Source organism: Dermacentor variabilis, chromosome 4, assembly GCF_050947875.1.
Source record: "Dermacentor variabilis isolate Ectoservices chromosome 4, ASM5094787v1, whole genome shotgun sequence".
NCBI lineage: Eukaryota > Metazoa > Arthropoda > Arachnida > Ixodida > Ixodidae > Dermacentor > Dermacentor variabilis.
The window spans coordinates 227122715-227141517 of record NC_134571.1 but is presented as its reverse complement, the minus strand read 5'-3'; the positions used below and the strand labels follow the sequence as shown (position 1 = coordinate 227141517).

At 48.6% G+C, this 18803-nt stretch overlaps 1 protein-coding gene across 9 annotated transcripts in view; it reads right to left on the bottom strand.

Annotated features, from left to right (window-relative positions):
• Positions 1-18803, bottom strand: part of Doa (CDC like kinase darkener of apricot) — a 119400-nt gene that overhangs the window by 49688 nt on the left and 50909 nt on the right. The window lies entirely within an intron of this gene.

Genomic DNA, 18803 nt, shown 5'->3' with positions numbered 1-18803 from the left:
GTGCGAAATTTTCACGTTGGAACACATATCGTCATCTAGTGGGGTTGCTGCGCATCTGCAGTTTTCGTTTTTGTGTAGTTCGCCTCTCTCGCAGCAGGCGGCGACGTAGGAGAGATATTAATCTTGGGCGCGGCGGCAGAGATTGAGAAGCATGGCGTCGACGTCGCGTCAGGCCGCGCAAAGAAAGAAGCGTCTGTCGGGCGATTCAGCTGCTTCGACTGCAGATTTTTCTGATCCAATGAGCAGCGAGGAGTCCCAAGATGAGTTCTCAAGCTCTGATTTCAGTTCAGAGAGTGATCCAGCATCGCGATCACCTGGACCGTCAACTAGTGTCCGAAGGTGAGTATATAGTTGCACTTTCCACTCGCTCTTGAGTATTTACGCGGGATCACTATATGTTCTCGAAATTTTTTTCTGTGTTTGGTAGGGTATCCACAACCTAAGGGAACGACATCCTGCCCCCGCGGCAGAAGGGTATGGAGTTTTCTCCCAGGCGGGAACCTGGTGTGCAACTGACCGAAGATGTGGGTGTGGCACTCCAAAGCACCACAAAGAGATTCCTCACCGCGCTGGACTTCTTTTTCCTTTCTTTCTTGGCCGAAGTAATCCAAACTATTTGTGAACACCCCAATAAATATGCTTACATGGAGATCTTGGAGAAGCCCACTCATGCCTGTCGCGATGGGTCTTGGGAAGAGGTCACTCACTACAAGTGAAATGATAAAGTTCGTTGGCCTCATAATCTACATGGGCATCTTGACAACAGCACGAATCAAGCTGTACTGGAATGTGGGAAGCATCTATAGTGGTCTGCTGCCACCACGAATTATGCCGCAGCATCGCTTCATAGCACTGCTTGCAATGCTACATGTCGCTGACTTGGACGATGTAACCCAGCTGTCAAAAGGAAAGCTTCGCTTCGTGTGGTGGCTTCTGCAGCACATGAACAAAGTGTCGGCAAAGCTCTTTCAGCCTCACCGAGACCTCTCTGTGGATGAGTGCATGGTAAAGTCAAAAGAAAGATCAGGGATACGGCAAGATATCAAGGATAAAATAACCAAGCTGTGGTTATTTATTGGTTAAAAAGTAACCAATACAAGCTGTGGGTCCTTGCAGACTCTGACACCAGGTATACAGTGAAGTTTGTTGTACACACAGGCAAGCGTGAGCAGCCAGAGCCCCGCGGGTTGGCTTTCGATGTAGTTTGCCAGCTGTGTGCCGAATACTTTGATCAGGGCTACAAAATATTTATGGATAACTTTTTACACCTCCACACACCTGGTTCAGTCACCTCCTCGATCGGAAAACATTGGCTTGCGGGACTAGGCGAGAAGATATCCGAGGATTCTCTGCTGGATTTAAAGATGCACGCTGGGAAAAGAAAGCTCAACGAGGGGAAATTAGATGGTTGCGCGACTAAGAAATTATCACTCTACAATGGAAAGACTGACGTGTAGTAAACATGATGAGCACGATGCACACAGCCAACGAGACAGTTGCCGCAAAAAGAAGACAAGTGGAAGTACCTGGACCCAAATTTCTATCCCAAAGCCTTTGATAATTATAAGTCAGATCAGATGACTGGCTACTACAATGTACTGATGCGTAGCGTCCGCTGGTGGAAGACTCTTCTTCCACTGCATCAACATTGCATGCACGAATAGTTTTATGCTATTCCAAGAATATCAGAAATTACATCCAGAAGTCCTTGAGCTGGCCAGAAATGCTTCCTTTGACCATTTAGCTTTCAGGGAGGAACTGGTGCAACTGCTTCTTCATCTTGAAGGAACCAAGCAAACTCGTGCTCCTCCACCACCACTTGCAAAGCCTCTACTTCACAAGCCCCAAAAAGTGGAGAGACGTAAAAATTATAAGCTATGCTATCAACAAACAAAAAATGAGGTGAAAACGACTGTTTTCTGCAGTGACTGCAACACACATTTGTGCTTCAATGCTTCGCGGAACTGCTTCCTTGAGTGGCACAGAGAGTGTGCACAGAAGTGAGTGGTGAGCAGTGGTGTGAGATATCACACACACACACCCAAAAATGTACATAATTTTTCGCCTCAAAGTTATCATAGCGGTATTGTAGCACATTCTCTATATTCTGGAATTTTTTTAGTGCTATTTTTACTTTCATATGCAAAAATTTCCAACTTTTCTTGTTTATTTGAAGAAAAATTTGTATTTTGAGATCTTTTTTTTTTCTATGATGTATACTGTTTAGTCATTTCATTTTTTTCTACAATAAAAGTCAAATCACTTAGCTTCATTTTGATGCATGTTCCAACAAGATAGTGAAAAATTTCATTGTATAAAAAATTTTTTCAAGCATGTATTGGAATTGCCTTCTTTTGGGCGGTCCTGAAAGAGTTAAAACAAAGTTCCTTTGTGGGAAAGGAGATTGCGCATCTACTTTCCGAGCAGAAAAGCAGTTACTCTTGCACACAGCGTGCACCACTCGTTAATAGAAGGAAACCTGCCACATGACCACGGTGCCCCATAAGTACTTTTTCACCATGCGAAAATGTTTTAATTTTTAGCGGAAATGCGACTTGTCAAACAGTGAAGATTTACTCTAGCCGTACTCTCAAACATTCGCATCACATCGCTAGTGCCGCCATGTTGAATTCTGGCAGCGTCATTTCCTGTGTCATCTTTGGTGTGTTAGCATCGTGAAACCATGGTTCGTTGCGCACGTAGGCCCACCTTCCAAGGTTGGCGGCTCAACGAGACACTGGCAAAGCAGTCAACATGAAGCATGGTCATGATGAGTGGACGTTTGATATTTTTCACTTTCGCCTTGGCTGCATTTATCTCATCTTCAAGAGATCCGAGCAGTCACGAGAACGGGGGACATCACCTCGGGCTCGAGGATCCGGACGAGTTGTTGGTCTGCAATCCGCGCACAAAAGTCTTCTGCAACATCGATGTCTTGTTGCCCTTGGAAAAGCGCGAGCGCCTTGAATGGAAAACACTGTTCCGGAAGGCAACGCAGGCTTTGCACCGCATGGACTTTTTTTTTCACAATGGAGGAGCTCGAGGCGGCACTAGCTTTCTGCAGACGCTCTTCATCTCCGGGTCCAGATGGTATATCATACCGAGCCTTGTGCTAACTCGGAGAATCCGCACGGAGAGAATTTAGTCTTTACAACTCCTCATGGCAGGAGGGAAATGTTCCTGACGAATGGAAAGTAAGCCGCCTGGTACCACTCTTAAAGCAGGGCAAATCCCCACTAGAGCTCACCTCTTATCGCCCAATAACGCTGGCCAACTGTGTAGGAAAGATAATGGAACGGATGATCCTTGGCCGCCTGGAATGGTACCTTGAACACTACAAGATTTATCAGAATTCCATGGCTTGTTTCCGACGTGAACGCTCTTCCATCAACAATGTAGTTGACCCCGTTTCATATGTACAGCAAGAAAAGTCCCGTAAGCATTTATCTGCAGTTTTATTCTTAGATTTGATAGGCGCATACGATAATGTATTACATGAGGCCATTCTCAATACTCTTGCGACAGTTGGCCTAGGTGGTCGAGTCTTTTTGTGGATTGCAAGTTACCTATCTGCAAGATCATTCTTTGTGTTAACTGACGACGGCCCAACTACGAGACGCTATACCAGCAGGGGCGTTCCTCAAGGTGGTGCTCTCAGCCCGACGCTATTCAACCTCGCTCTTGTTGGACTTGCTGAATACTTGCCAACTACCATCAAGATTTCAATATACGCAGACGACATCTGTGTCTGGACTTCAGCACATCCTCAGATACGTGCGCAGCTTCAAAGAGCAGCAACTTTGACAGCAAGCTACTTGTGTAAACAAGGTCTCAGCATATCACTTGAAAAATGCACACAAGTGACATTTACTCGCAAACCAATGACGCCTTATGTCACCTCAATCAATGGGCGGACCATTTCCTATGTCGGAACCCACAGATTTCTAGGCGTAACTATTGGCGTAACTGTTGGAGCCCGCACGTGGCCTACATGAAACGGCGCCTGACAGCAACTTCCCAGTTGTTTAAATACTTGACAGGAAAGACGTGGGGGATATCAGTAGACGCAATGCTGAAACTCTACAGAGCTCTCTTTCTCAATGCATATTTAGCGCCAGCAAACAAGGACGGAAGGGAGACGACAACACAATGCGCTGACTTCAACAACTTGATTTTCAGGAAATACACCTATGTAACCCATGCACAGTGGCGCCACCTTATCCAAATCTTACCCATCCAAAAAAGCCATCTCCTTATCTTACAAGTCAATTGAAGGGGCACTAACACACATGTCTATTCCACCAGATAGCCTGAGCCTCAATAATCTCTCGCACGTCTTTATCTTTGTGCTTCGCAAGAACCCGGCAGGATCCATACACTGGCGCACAGCCGCATTCTTGACAGTGGGTTAGCATAGGTTCACGGTAAACGGGTTGATCTTTTGATCTCCAACGACGCGCAGCGAACTCCACTTTGAAGATATGTCACCGCAGTTCGTACACATGAGCTGAAGCTTGATGGAAAGACCATATTCCCGCTCACCTCTCATGATTTGCTCATCTCCCTTACAAATCTTTCACTGTAAACACAATATCAACGCGTTCACCAGCTCCAAGTGCACGATGGTGAAGGCCGTTTCGTCAGGGGGGAACCACGGCGTCAGCGCGTTGAGCGATAAGATTTCGCTTCCGCTCTGTTGCAGTGACGGATAACATTTCCCGAAGTTTCTCTTCTGCTTCCTTCTTCTCATCCTCTAACTGTTGTGGCAGCAAAATTTGCGTGTCAAGACGCACATGGCCGCTCTCTGCGATGCTGTCGGCAGCTGACGAGCTCATAGGTCTAGCGTCTGTTAGGCCTACCGTGGCGGCAGCGGCGGCCGCTTCGGCGTCTTCACTGCCGATCGCAGCGAAGTCGTCATCCTCGTTGCCCCGAGTTGTGGGACGATTCTAGAAGTTCTCCTATAGCGATCGCCTCACTCGCTTCCCAAATTTGTTCTTGGTGCTGAACTTCTTGATTGGCCAAACAATAGCTGCAGTCAGTCGACAACACCAAGACATAATGGCGCGCGCTTGTGCGCGTCTCGACAGCATGAAGCAGACGACGGGAAGGCCGCTACGCCAATTGGGTGCCTAAACTGTCACGTGCGCCGAGCAGCCGATACAATCGCGCATTGGTACATCTCGATGACGCATTTTTTCTAGAAAGCCAATGAGCAAGGACAGCCAGCGACGGCGGGAAATTGAAGGTGAAGGGCAGCTCTTTCAAACGAGACCAAGACGGCCATGATAACCCGTGTGCGACGGCAACCGTTCGACGTGGAAAAAGTGCCATTTCTGCTTAAATTTGCACACAGAGTCACCTCACAGGCGTATTACAAATTGAATTTGTGGCAAAAATAATTATAAGTAAAGCTAGAAACCTCGCAAACTAATGCAAAAATGGTTCTAGATTCCGAAAATGTCAGCTTCAAAAAGTCGATTTTTTCGAGATTTTCGGCCTTCTAAGACCAGTGTCACCCCTTTTAAGGGGGGTGGAGGGGATCAGAATTAACTTTTTTGTTTCTTGACAGAAAGGGCTGAAAGTTGGCACACACACTGCACATTGCAATAAAGAGACAAATCTAAAATTTGATTAGGATATCTTAATTAGTTTTTGTTTTATAAGAATTTATAAGTTCCTTGCATGTGGAAAGCCTGACACAGTAACGAAACATGTAGGGAGCTGGGAATACTTTGCATGTTTGCCCAGATGTCTAATCTACATCAAGACAGTGTTCAATTTTTTTTTTTTTAGTGCGCTAATAATTTTTTGCTCAACATAACATGCCTGTGCTTCACTGCATGGAGCCATGTAGTAATTGTGAAATAATTAAATAATGAAAAGATAAAGAAACATTTCAAGACTGTCTTTAAGTACAGCACAGCTTGTGAATCACAGCAAAACAAACTGGACCAAAATCCGTCCAGCCATTGTTGTGCTACGCTTTCCACGAGCGAGGTGATTGACAAAAAAAAAATGCAATTGAGAAAACTGGCTGTAAAGTTTTAAAAGCACTGCGAATTTATTAAAAAGCACCAGGGCTGTAATATTTCGAATCATTGCTGTCAGGCATCTTCTTACACCTTTGCCTCTTTGTTTGGTGGGCTTTGGATGCCTTCTTCGACGTTCTTTATCCTTTTCTTGAGCCCTCCGGAGTAGTGCATGACCACCATTTTCACTGCCAGACCGAGCCTGGTATCGTAGTGTACACCCACAGAATGCTGTTGACGTCTTGGGCACAGAGTTTTAGCGATCAAAGAGTTCATCGCGGAAACAGGCATAATAATGAACTCACAGTCACAAGGGGCCGAAATTTGTTCTTGGCATTGCTGCTTCCGCTCAGTCGCGGACACTGCGCGATCGCGAACACTGCATGCCTGCGCTTCTGCAGTCACCGCAGACACAAAACGCGGCTCGAGGCGCGTCTGAATCGTGCGACAATTCGTCTGGTGAGCCTTGAGTCACCATACAGTATGTAGCTCGTCGACGGTTAGGGCTCGCTCGCAGGCTGCGTGTCCCTGTCGCACGATGCATCGGAAACGCACACCGTCTCAGCCAGCAATGGAGACCTTTCGACCCGCGTGGCCTTCAACAATGCGATCTCGGTTGCTGACTCGCGCGGCCGTACGCACAGGTGCGAGAGCCTCCGTTGGCGCGTCTTCCGGTGGCTGGGTTATCAGTGTCGATGTCTCAGGGCAACTGTCGGCTTCACTGCTGGAATCGCACGGTGCAAGATAACGCGGCACGTTATCCGCGTGCTCAGTCGGGTTCTCCACTTCTCCCGCTGGTCGCCGTCTTTTTCTCACCGTAGGATGCTTGCGCTTCCGTTTTCCGAAGGCATGCTTCATTTAAAAGTTTTTTTCGAACGAGCGACGATCCATCACTGACCTGGGAGCTTCTGCGAGTGTCAAACGAAGAAAGACGCCGGCGTGGTTTTCAAAGCAGACAACTGCGGTCCGCTGTGTTTGCCAGCTTGCCCGCTGCTGCAGCAACAACCAATGGCGAGACGCCTTTCAGTACGGCAACCAATCGGAGGCCCACTTTCATCGCAGGGCCCGTGTGACCGCCTCTAGCAGACCCGCGCTTCTTTTGTGTTTGTGTGTTTGTTACAAGATAGCGACAACCGAAGAATTCAGAAAGGGAATGGCGAAACTTCGAGCTTTCGAACGATACCAAGATGGCGGCGTTCGGTGGCGGAAAAGACGAGTCAGGGCTCCGCGAACTGCGGTGCTTTTACGCGATTTAAAGCTGTTTTCTCGCCCTACCACTGATAAATTTATTTTTTTCGGTCACTTTTAGTGCGTTTTCAGTCAAACCATTTTGATACAATGTAGATTAGACATTGCAGATACCGTAACGCATCGTTGCCAAAAATATATCTTTTTTGCGATTTTCGTGATCTGATCCCCGTGTCCCCCCTTAAGGCCGCAATAGTCGACGTGAAACCTTATGGAGTCATCGTTTTTTTTAACCCTTTGAGGGTCGAATTATTCTGAAAAAAAATCTTTCCCAGGTGGTCAAATTAGCTTATTGCGGATCTTGAATGTACAAAATGTATAAAGTCGGGAATAAATAGTAAAAAAAAATTTGGAACAGTATTTTGGTGTCGGCATCACTCCGAACTGCAATATGTTCAATAGTATTTCAGAGTGTGGTACTCCTTGAAACACGGGTCTACGCACAGCACCTTATCGTAGTCTGCACACCTAAGATGCGTGTCTGTTCTCCTCTTGGAGCGACGATTTGTGTTGGCGCACACATGACATCTCTGCGTGTGGCTGCCTTGGGCAGAGGCCTGAGGCACCCTCTCGCGTAAGCACGTTGCCGCAGAGAGCGAGAATACCTTGTGAGTGGTGGTGATAAACAAGCTAAGAGCAGCGCCAATCAAGATAGAAATCAACTTCCGCCGCCCTTGCGAGAGCGTGCCGACAAAGAAAGAAATCGCGTTTCGCGCGCCTCCATTGCGATCACGCGGCGGAACCGAAACCACGTTGCCGCCGAGAGCGAGAATACCTCGCGAACGGCAGTAATAAACAAGCTAAGAGCCGCACCAATCAAGATAGAAATCAAATTCCACCGCCCTGCCAGTCTCCGCGACGCACTGAAGCTATAAATCAGTTCTGTTTATCTCCCCAAGAAGGTAGCACAAATTTCAAATGCTTTTTGAAAGTCCTAAGAGGTGGCAGCACCTCCCAGTGAGCCCGCATCGTCACTATGGCGCGAAATTTCAAGCGGAGGGTCGAAACCGTACCGGTACGGCAAAGACCTTGTGGGACAGAAAACTGCCGCCATACATGTACGGCAAAAACCTTCAAAGGGTTAACAAAGACAACCAGAGATGCCCAGGGACTGTTAGAGGGCTGGATGATGCCACGCTCCAGCACATCATCAACCTGCTGATCAATGATCTGGCATTAAACGGCCAACACACGTTAAGGATGCCGGTGCAATGGTGTTTGTTGTAGTGAATGACTCGGGACGTTCAGCCCAAGAATGTTTGGTCACTGTCAAATAAGGCAAAAAAATGCTGGAGGAGCTTGCCAATTCCTGTGTGCTGTGCAGGTGCAAGTTCTGCATCAATGGCACAAGTGAAGATGTCTACAGGGGCATCAGTCACAGCGGGAGGAGTGACTGCACAAATCGGAAGTGATGCCGCATTGCCGAACATGGTAGCCAGGAGAACGCAATCGAAAGCTTCAGGGGTTGCCAGGCACTTGCTGCAGAGTAGGGATAATGGGCAGGCAGATGGACTGCACACATAAAGGGCAGCAGAACAACAGCTAACAGAAGCAGAAAGTTTCGGCAGCACGTACAAAAGCCCAATGGCAAGAACAGAACAGATGAGTTCGCAGCAGAGTTACATGACACAAGAACCAGAGCAGTGGAGAAAGGTGCAATGTCCATGTCAGAGGCGGCAAGAACTTTAGGAGAATGGAGGCACGAGTGCAGTCAACAAGAGCTTGATTGACTGACAGGAAATTCCATCCAAGGATAACGTCCTGCGAGGAACGAGATAGGATGACAAATTCAACAATGTACCGTGTATAGTCGCCGACCGATTTTCCAGACTCCAAAAAATTCGGACAAGCCCGATTATTCGGTCAGCTTCGCAGCACTGCCATTCTCCCCATAGACCATAATGTATAACAACTGCCGAAAGTTCGGACACCTTGCAACCTCTCGTCTTGATTTTTCGGACACTCGTTGAGCCAACTCAATTGAGAGCACCATGCACCGACTCTGACTGGTGCATGATTCAACTTGCTGAACGCCATTTTTGTTTTGAACGGAGCCTCCTTGCTGCCCCACGAAGTGGCACTACTGGAAATCCCAGCTCATCATCATCATTTCTGCCTGGTTTGATAGAGTGGCTCTACAGCAGTTCCGGTTTCAGCTTGTCAGCCATGTCAGCCATGTCAAGACAATCCAGCAGCTGATTTGTTTTTTCGCGCACGACGCTGCGAGCAGGTTATGTTTTTCGTTTGTGCGACTGGTGTCGGCGCACGGAAACATCGTGTCAAGTGTCTAATGGCGCCGACAGTGCCCGCGCAAACTGCGCTGGGGAATGCCAGCAAGCGGGTGCCAGGAGGCCTAAGATTTGTCGCCTTCCGATATGCTCCCTACTGACGCGGAAAACGTTCTGCCGAGACCTGCGCAGTGGTTGCATTGCGATTCCGGCCACCGTCTCATTTGACAGTTTCACAGGTGCTGAAACTGCTGTACTGACATGCGCAGAACTCGACGACAGCAAGATCATTCGTCAGGTTTCTGCTGCACCGCCGGACGATGACTCCGAGTCGGAAGATGACGCACCATGTGCTATGCTGCCATCGCATGAGGAGCGTGCACAAGCAGTGATCGTACGACCCTCTCCAAGATTCAGGCTTATCTGATTGCGCGTAAACGGAACAGCGTGCAACGGCGCATTCACGATTTCTTCAAGCCTACTGCCAAGCCCGAATAAGCGCGTGGAAATAAAGGATTTCATTTTTTTTCTTAATCTACTTTTTCGGACACCTGTTTATTCGGACATTTCCGCAGTCCCCGTGAGGTCCGAATAAACGGTCGGCGACTGTACTCGTGCATAAGCCGCCCCACAAAGTGCAGCAAGATGGCGCCAGTTTTTTTCACTGACCGCATACCATTATCATCATCATTGCACATCCACCTACAGACCAAGTGAAGACTCGGCTGGCCGACTGCCAAACAGACTTGGCCGTGATTCCTGGTGGCTTGACAAGCGTGCTGCAACCACTCTATGTTTGTGTAAACTGGCCATTTAAGATGGAATTTTGGCGGTGCTATGCCGAGTGGATGGCCGCAGGCAACCACGAAACAACTCCAACAGGGTGACTGAAGTGAGCGTCTCTTCAGCAAGTGTGCAGTTGGATTCTAGACGTGTGATGTTCTGTGTCAGTGGACACGTTGCAAAGAGCTTTATAGTAATGGGGATATCAAACGCCATGGAGAGCATAGAGGACAACCAGCTTTGGGAGCGCGCCGATGAGGTGGGCTCGTCCGCCAGTGGACACCGTTGCAAACAGCTTTATAGTAATGGGGATATCAAATGCCATGGACAGCAGAGAGGACAACCAGCTTTGGGAGCGTGCCGATGAGGTGGGCTCGTCCGCCAGTGGACACCCTTGCAAAGAGCTTTATAGTAATGGGGATATCAAACGCCATGGACAGCATAGAGGACAACCAGCTTTGGGAGCGTGCCGATGAGGTGGGCTCGTCCGCCAGTGGACACCGTTGCAAACAGCTTTATAGTAATGGGGATATCAAACGCCATGGACAGCATAGAGGACAACCAGCTTTGGGAGCGTGCCGATGAGGTGGGCTCGTCCGCCAGTGGACACCGTTGCAAACAGCTTTATAGTAATGGGGATATCAAACGCCATGGACAGCATAGAGGACAACCAGCTTTGGGAGCGTGCCGATGAGGTGGGCTCGTCCGCCAGTGGACACCGTTGCAAAAAGCTTTATAGTAATGGGGATACCAAACGCCATGGACAGCATAAAGGACAACCAGCTTTGGGAGCGTGCCGATGAGGTGGGCTCGTCCGCCAGTGGACACCGTTGCAAAGAGCTTTATAGTAATGGGGATATCAAACGCCATGGACAGCATAGAGGACAACCAGCTTTGGGAGCGCGCCGATGAGGTGGGCTCGTCCGCCAGTGGACACCGTTGCAAAGAGCTTTATAGTAATGGGGATATCAAACGCCATGGACAGCATAGAGGACAACCAGCTTTGGGAGCGTGCCGATGAGGTGGGCTCGTCCGCCAGTGGACACCGTTGCAAAGATCTTTATAGTAATGGGGATATCAAACGCCATGGACAGCATAGAGGACAACCAGCTTTGGGAGTGCGCCGATGAGGTGGGCTCGTCTGCCAGTGGTGAGAGTGCCGATGAGATGAGCTCGCCTTAGTGTGCTTAGCTTGAAAGTGGCGATAAATAGTGAAATAAAATGATATCTGCGACCAGTTTTCTAATTACCGTATTTACACGATTGTAAGTCGACCCCTTTTTTTAAATTTGAAAGTCTGAAGTTGGGGGGTCGACTTACAATCGAAACCCAAAACATGGCCCCGCCAAAAAAAAAAAGCGATACCAACGGGAGCTACAACGTAGTTACAATTTTATGTTTGCTCTATGGCCCTACCCGTATCTTTTCGCTATCCCGCGTGTTTGTTTGCTTTTCGGAAGGGTTTTTCAACATTTTTGAGTCTTGCAGTGCATGCAACACTCACTGGGGGGGGGGTGTCGTTAGTTGATGGAAGCGCCGCTGTTCCCATTTGCGGCGGCACCCTCAGAATGGCGGCGCTTGTGGGGAATATTGGTAGTTCATGGAAGAGCAGACACCGCTCGCGGGTTTCTCTTTCTCTGTTTAAAGGCATTGGTATTGGTTTGACCAACTTTTTGATGCGTTCCACTTGACTGCCGGCTACGTGCTACTTCTATACTTCTCCAGTCGTCATGAGTGCTCCAGGCAAACTAATCGTTCGGCACTCTTCACAGCAGCGTTCAAGAGGGCTGCCATCCTTTACGCCAAAGAAACAAATCACGGCGCAGCGGCCGCAATTTCGATGTTTCTAAACGGATGGTGCAAGAGTGGCGACTGCAGCGAAGGGAAATTTTCACCCTGTGACGGCAAGTGAGAAATTTCCCACGGGTCGAAGTCTGGATGCTTTCCGGAGCTGTAGGCTAAGCTTGCAGCGTACGTCGCTGAAATGCGTGATCGGTCCCTGCCATTGAAGTGCGACGTGGTCATGAAACAAACCCGGACCTTCGCCTTAATTTTAAGGTTCTGCTCCGCCGTGAGTACAACGAGTGGCTGGCGGCAGAAGACTGCGAAATTACGCCAACCGGACCTGTCAAAAGAGCCTCCCTGACGGCTGCGTGTGGTTGGGTGCATTTGGCGTGGGCTGCTGTTCTGCAAGATGTCCTGGTGCGGTTGTTTGCCAAATTTGAAATTTCGCAGGACCACGACGCGCTGTGGGACTGCAGCAACGATGACGATGGCCGCACTAGTAAAGACGAGTAGCCCAGTGGCCATGTCAGCTACTAATAAATTTTCGTTATCGAATGCGCTATCGGGTATGCTCTCTTATTTTTTTTTTTTTTCCGGTCAAGCGATATGGGGGGGTCGACTTACAATCGTGTAAATACGGTATCTGGCGCAGTAGTTGTAGTGGCACTACAGTGTGTTAGATGTGTAGCTATAGGCCTGATTTGTGTATAACTCGCACCTGAGAAAATCTGACAAAAAAAAAAAAAAACTCTGTGCCCTTCCACCTTGTGAAGAAGGATGACCAGCAATGACCAGCGATCGCTGGTGTGTATGTGGGCTCTTTAATGGTGAACTGCACCTTCGCCGCAGATCGGCCCAGCACTGCACTATCTTCAGGATCGGCCCATGTATGGGGAGTGCTTAACGCCTGCTTCACCTCCGCCGCAGGTCAGTGCGGCCCGGCATTGCACTATCTCCGGGAACAGCCCACGTAAGGGAGTTTTTTGCTTAGCACACCAACGACACAAAAATTTCCTTTGGCGGTAGAGGTATACAGCTTCGCTGTAAAAGTGCAGCTTATACGCAAATATATACGATACATACCGCTTTGAATGATGACCCGAGCTGTCCACAATGCTGAATGTGATGTGAGGTTGCCATATGCCGAGATAGAGAGGTAAGTGGAGTGGTCACTTTGTTGAAATTGTGGCAAAGCTTCTCACTAATACAGTGGAATCTCGATGATACGAATCTCGCGGGGTCACGAAGAATATTCGTATTAGCCGAAATTCGTATCATCGAAACAATTAAAGCTAGCTAAATTAACTCTTTCGCTACCGCGCCTATTCAGATCGATCAATTTGATCGACGCATTTCAAGTTCAAATTCTCGCGCGGCTTGTGAGCGCCTAGCGCCATCTAGGTTAGAAAGTTGGAAGCACACAACGATTTCCACTACGTTTTGTTGGTTTTTTACTTTCCTTTTCGTCTCCGCGCGCCGCAAAAAGTTTCGGATTGTCAGGCGAGCACATCGATCATGGCGTCTTCATCGCGCGCAGACGCTCCTAAATGACAGAGTTTCTCTCCAATCGGGTGCTTCTGTAGCTGATTTTACGGATGAAATCAGTAGTAGTGAGCTTGAAGATGTGGACACATCAGAATTCAGCACCGAGGACGAGGATGCATCAAATCAAGTCGGAACATCCAGCAGGTGAGTGTCAGTTCTTTGTGCGGCGCACATTTCGATTACTAATAGATAGCTATGGGCAGTGGAGCATGTACTCACAGCTATATTATCTATTTTCAGGGTCTCAACGTCATACGGACACGATTCCCTGCCAGCAGCTGCAAAGCGCGTGCAGTTTTTTCCAAGAGAAACCCGGGGGTCGAAGTTGGCGGCGCGCTCCGGAGTAATGCACGGCACTTCATACGGGCCATCGATGTCTTCCAACTATTTTTCACAGTAGAGCTAATCAACGTTATCTGCAAAAACACAAATATGCCTGGACGCATATTTTAGAGACGCAGACTTACACAGAAAAGGACATCTCATGCAAAAATTTCAGTCCGGGTTAAGTAATGCAATTCATCGGAATCCTGATATACATGGGAATTGTGGAGCTGCCTCACCTCCATCTATACTGGAATACCTTGGAGTTATTTTCGGGCCTCATTCCTCCAAATATTATGCCCAGGAGCTGATTTTTTTCGTTCTTTGCCTTTCTTAGTGTCATGGACCCGGAGAAGACTGACCCTGTCCGCGATGGCAAGCTGCACAGGATCGCACATTTACTGCAGCATATGAATGACGCGTCAGGCCAGCTTTTCCAGCCATACCGAAATTGTGCGTGGACGAACGAATGGTTAAATCAAAAGGACGATCGGGAATTCAGCAGTATATGCGTGACAAGGGGGTCAAGTAGGGGTGTAAGCTATGGGTCCTTGCTGACTCAAGAACAGGCTACACTGTTCAATTCAGTGTTTACACCGGGAAGCGAGAAACACCAAGCTCAAAGGGACTGGCTTATGACGTTGCAACCCGCCTTTGTGATGCATATTTGGATCGAGGCTACATTGTCTACCTTGACAACTTCTACACGTCCACGTCCCTCTTTGAACATCTCCTTGAAAGGAAGACTCTCTTGCGGAACAACGCGCAAAGATCGTCGTGGATTTCCCTCCCAGTTAAAAGACTCCACTTGGGAGGAAAAAGCAACTCGAGGTGACATTCGCTGGCTGCAGTGCCGTGATGTGCTGTACTTGCAGTGGAAAGACAAGCGCGCTGTAAACATGATAAGCACAGCACACACTGCCAACGATCACGTCACTGCAATGCGAAAAGTGACGAGAGGAGACCAATGGACAAAGCTCCCCATCAGGAAGCCGCTTTTGATAGAAGACTATAATAAGGGCATGCTTGGTGTTGACAAATCCGATCAACTTATTGCTTCGTATAATGTCTTGATGAAGTGTGTCAGGTGGTGGAAGACACTGTTCTTCTACTGCATTGACATTGCTGTCGTCAACAGTTTCCTCATTTTCCAGGAACACAGGGAGCATCACCCCATGATAAAGGAGCTCTCCAGAAAGACTGGCTTTGACCAGCTTGCACTTCAAATTGAGCTGGTAAACCAGATTCTTGGTTTGGACGACAGACCTAGTCGCCCTCCACCTCCTCCGAAGTCTGAGCACCCAGCGCCAGGTGCAAGAAAAGCGCCGTAACTGCAAGCTCTGCTATGAGAAAAACAAAGTAGAGATGAATGCGGCAGTTTTTTTGTGAGCCATGCGGTGTGCATCTCTGTTTCATCCCGATGAGGGACTGCTTTGGAGAATGGCATGCCACTCAACCATGCTAACTTTTCTTTTTTGTGGAAAGAACAGTTTTCCGAAAAAGTTTCTGCAACTTGTGTTATTTCTTTAGAACATATAAGGCTACAAAATGTATATCTTCAAATTTTTTTACCCCTGATATTTTTAAAGTTGTGTACCTTTTTTAAGCAGAGCTATATCCTCAGTGTATAAATTTTTACATTATAAACATTTTTTCATTAATTTGTGTAATAAATATATATGCAACATTTATGTTATTGAATAGGAAATTCCCTTAGCTACATTTTGATACCAAAGAATGTAAATAAGGCATTCGTGCATAGCCGCCAAAAAATATTTCCTTCTACCTAGTAAAAACTGCCCTTTTTCCCCTGGTAGCGAAAGAGAGAGTCAGAGGTGAACTCTCTCAGGCACACGTACATAAAAAGCATTTATTTCTTCAAGAAAAAGTCTCTAATGTCCTTCTGCTTCTTTTTCTTTGTCAGGTCACTTAGCAGACTTTGTTCAAATCCATAAAAACGCATGCACGTGTCATCGCTGACTTCATCCACGGCCATAGCACGCCTCAGAACTTCGAGCGCATGCAGCGTTTCAGCCGCCAATGGTGGTCCTACGCTGTTGCCCATGTCTAACACAAAGAATGTGGCCCGAAGCACAGCGGCTACTCCATCCGATGGCAAGCGGAAGAGGAGGAAAAGCACAAAACCAACAAAAGCGCCACACCTTCAAACTCTTCGCGCTCAGTCACGGCTTCCGCGCTGTCCGGCGCCGCGTCCGCGCCTCTGCACCAAAAGAGAAAGGGAGAAATCGTGTGACTGCGCGCTGTTCTCTTTCGCAGCCGTCGGTGGGGCGGCGTTTATTAAGGCGAAAGCCTTTCATGCTCGCCTTCGCGCCCATCCGTATGCTAGAATCATGCCAACCGTAGCCTCTCTGTCGCGCAGCGGCGCAACTTCCTCCCCTCCTTAGCAACCGCCGCACCAGTTGGGGGCGCAGCTGCGCATAACAACCGTAACGCCACACAGTAGCGGTAGAACAAGCGCGCGCGCGTCGGTGGTGGCAGCTGCACCAGCGCTGCCACCGCTCTTTTGCCAGACACCTCGTTGCAGTCGAGTGAGTTAGACGCTTGGCTATGAAGCAGCCCAGTTATTCCGCGCCAAGCAGTTTGGGGAAGCAGCAGCGGACGCCGGATTCTCCCAACACCAAACACCAGAAGAACAAGGAGCGAATGCGTATGCGACAACTGAACACGTCACCAGATGAGAAAGCAAGGGAGGCAGAACGGAAACGCCAACAGCGACTGATTAGATCACTGGGTACCAAAGGCAGGGAAGCAGAATGAAAGCGGCAGCAGCGACAGGCGATATCGCCGAACACCAAAGCGAATGAATTGGAGCGCAGACGGCAGCAGCGACTGGCTATTTCACCGAACAGCAAAGCCAGGGAAGCAGAGCGCAGACGGCAACAGCGTCTGGCTTTCGCCAAGCACACTTTAGAATTTCCAAAGTGTCTTCGATAATTTTCGTATCAACCGAGTCGTCTCGAAAATTTATTCGTAACAACCGTTCTCTAGGACGTTGCAAAGAAATGGATCTCGGCCGGGACCACAGAAAAATTCGTATCATCCGGGAATTCGTATTAGCCATGATCGTATCATCAAGATTCCACTGTACAGACACCGACTGATTTTTCGGAGGCCAAAAATTCAGACATGCTCGATTATTCGGTCTGCTTCGCAGCACCGCCATTCTCCCGAGAGACCATAATGTATAACAACTGCCCAAAGTTCGGACACCTTGCAACCTCTCATATGATTTTTCGGACACTGCTTGAGCCAACTCGATAGAGAACACCATGCACCAACTCTGACTGGTGCAGGGTTCAACTTGCTGAACGTCATTTTTGTTTTGAACGGAGCCTCTTTGCTGCCTCACGAAGTGGTGCTACTGCAAATCCCCGCTCATCATCATCGTTTCTGCCTGGTTCGTAGCTACAGCAGTTCCGGTCTCAGTTTAGTAAGCCATGTCAAGGCAATCGAGCAGCTGACTTGTTTCTTTCTTCGTGCACGATACTGCGAGTAGGCCACGTTTTTCGTTTGTGGGACTGGTGTCGCCGTGACGGCGCGGTGATGTTTGCTTTGTGTGCTGTGTCGAGGTTGCGGTGATGCAACGCGACATACACAAACATCGCGTCAAGTGTCTAATGGCGCCGACAGTGCCCGCGCAGACTGCACTGAGGAATGTCGGCAAGCGGGTGCCGGGAGGCCTAGGATTTGTCATCTTCAGATGTGCTCCCTACTGACGCCGAAAATGTTCTGCCGAGACCTGCGCAGTGGTTGCATTGCGATTCCGGACACCGTCTCATTCGACAGTTTCACAAGTGCTGATACTGCTGTACTAAGATGCGCAGAACTCGACCCTCTAGTGACCATATGACCCTCTCCGAGATTCAGGCTTATCTGATTGCGCGTGAACGGAACAGCGTGCAACGGCGCATTCACGATTTCTTCAAGCCTACTGCCAAGCCTGAATAAGTGCATGGAAATAAAGGATTTCTTTTTTTCTTATTCTGCTTTTTCGGACACCTGTTTATTCAGACATTTGCGCAGTCCCCGTGAGGTCCAAATAAACGGTCGGCGACTGTAATAGAAATAGTGGCTCCAGTGTCAATAAGTGCATGTATGGTGATGCCGTCTAACAGTGCAATTTCATTCACAGGGGAAGAATGAGGCCTTGAAATGTTCAATGAAAATACAGTTCCTGCCTCTGGAACTGCAACTGTTCTTATCTCGGGCTGAGCTGGGTCGGCGAACCATTGGGGAAATGGATCGGTGACATGGGGAAGGTGACCGGCATGAATCAAAGGGTTGGCGACTGCAAGACGAGTCCGGAGGAAGATTAGACGACTCGTGACGTGGAAGCCGAACAGGCATGTAGCTTGAGGCTACATGCATGTACACTGTCAGGTAAATGGAAGCTGTGACAGCGGCAGAATACGGCTACGTTGCTAGGAAAACGGCATGGATAGCATATTGGCTGGTTATCGGGTATTCACCACAGGTTGACAACAGGGGCTCCAGCGGCCGAGTTGGGAATCTGCTGAGTTGGGCCGAGTTGGGAATCGGGTGTAAAGGTGGCGGTGACACGTGGAAGGTGCCAGTGGTCCGGCAGGCGTCAGGAGCCAGACGATCGTATGGCCAGGCAACAGGATTAGCGAGAGGTACAGGTATCAACACCCCGCACCTCCACCAAATACAATAGGGGTGTTTCCCCACCAGCACAAGTTGTAGGTTTGCAGAGGTAGGCCGAAAAAAGTCAGTCGGTGCTATGGCGAAGCGGGCAAGCAAGCGCTTCTCGTCTTCTTTCACCAGCACTGTGCCCAGTGCCTTCAGTACAGTAGAAATATTTCTGGGAGCAATAGTATAT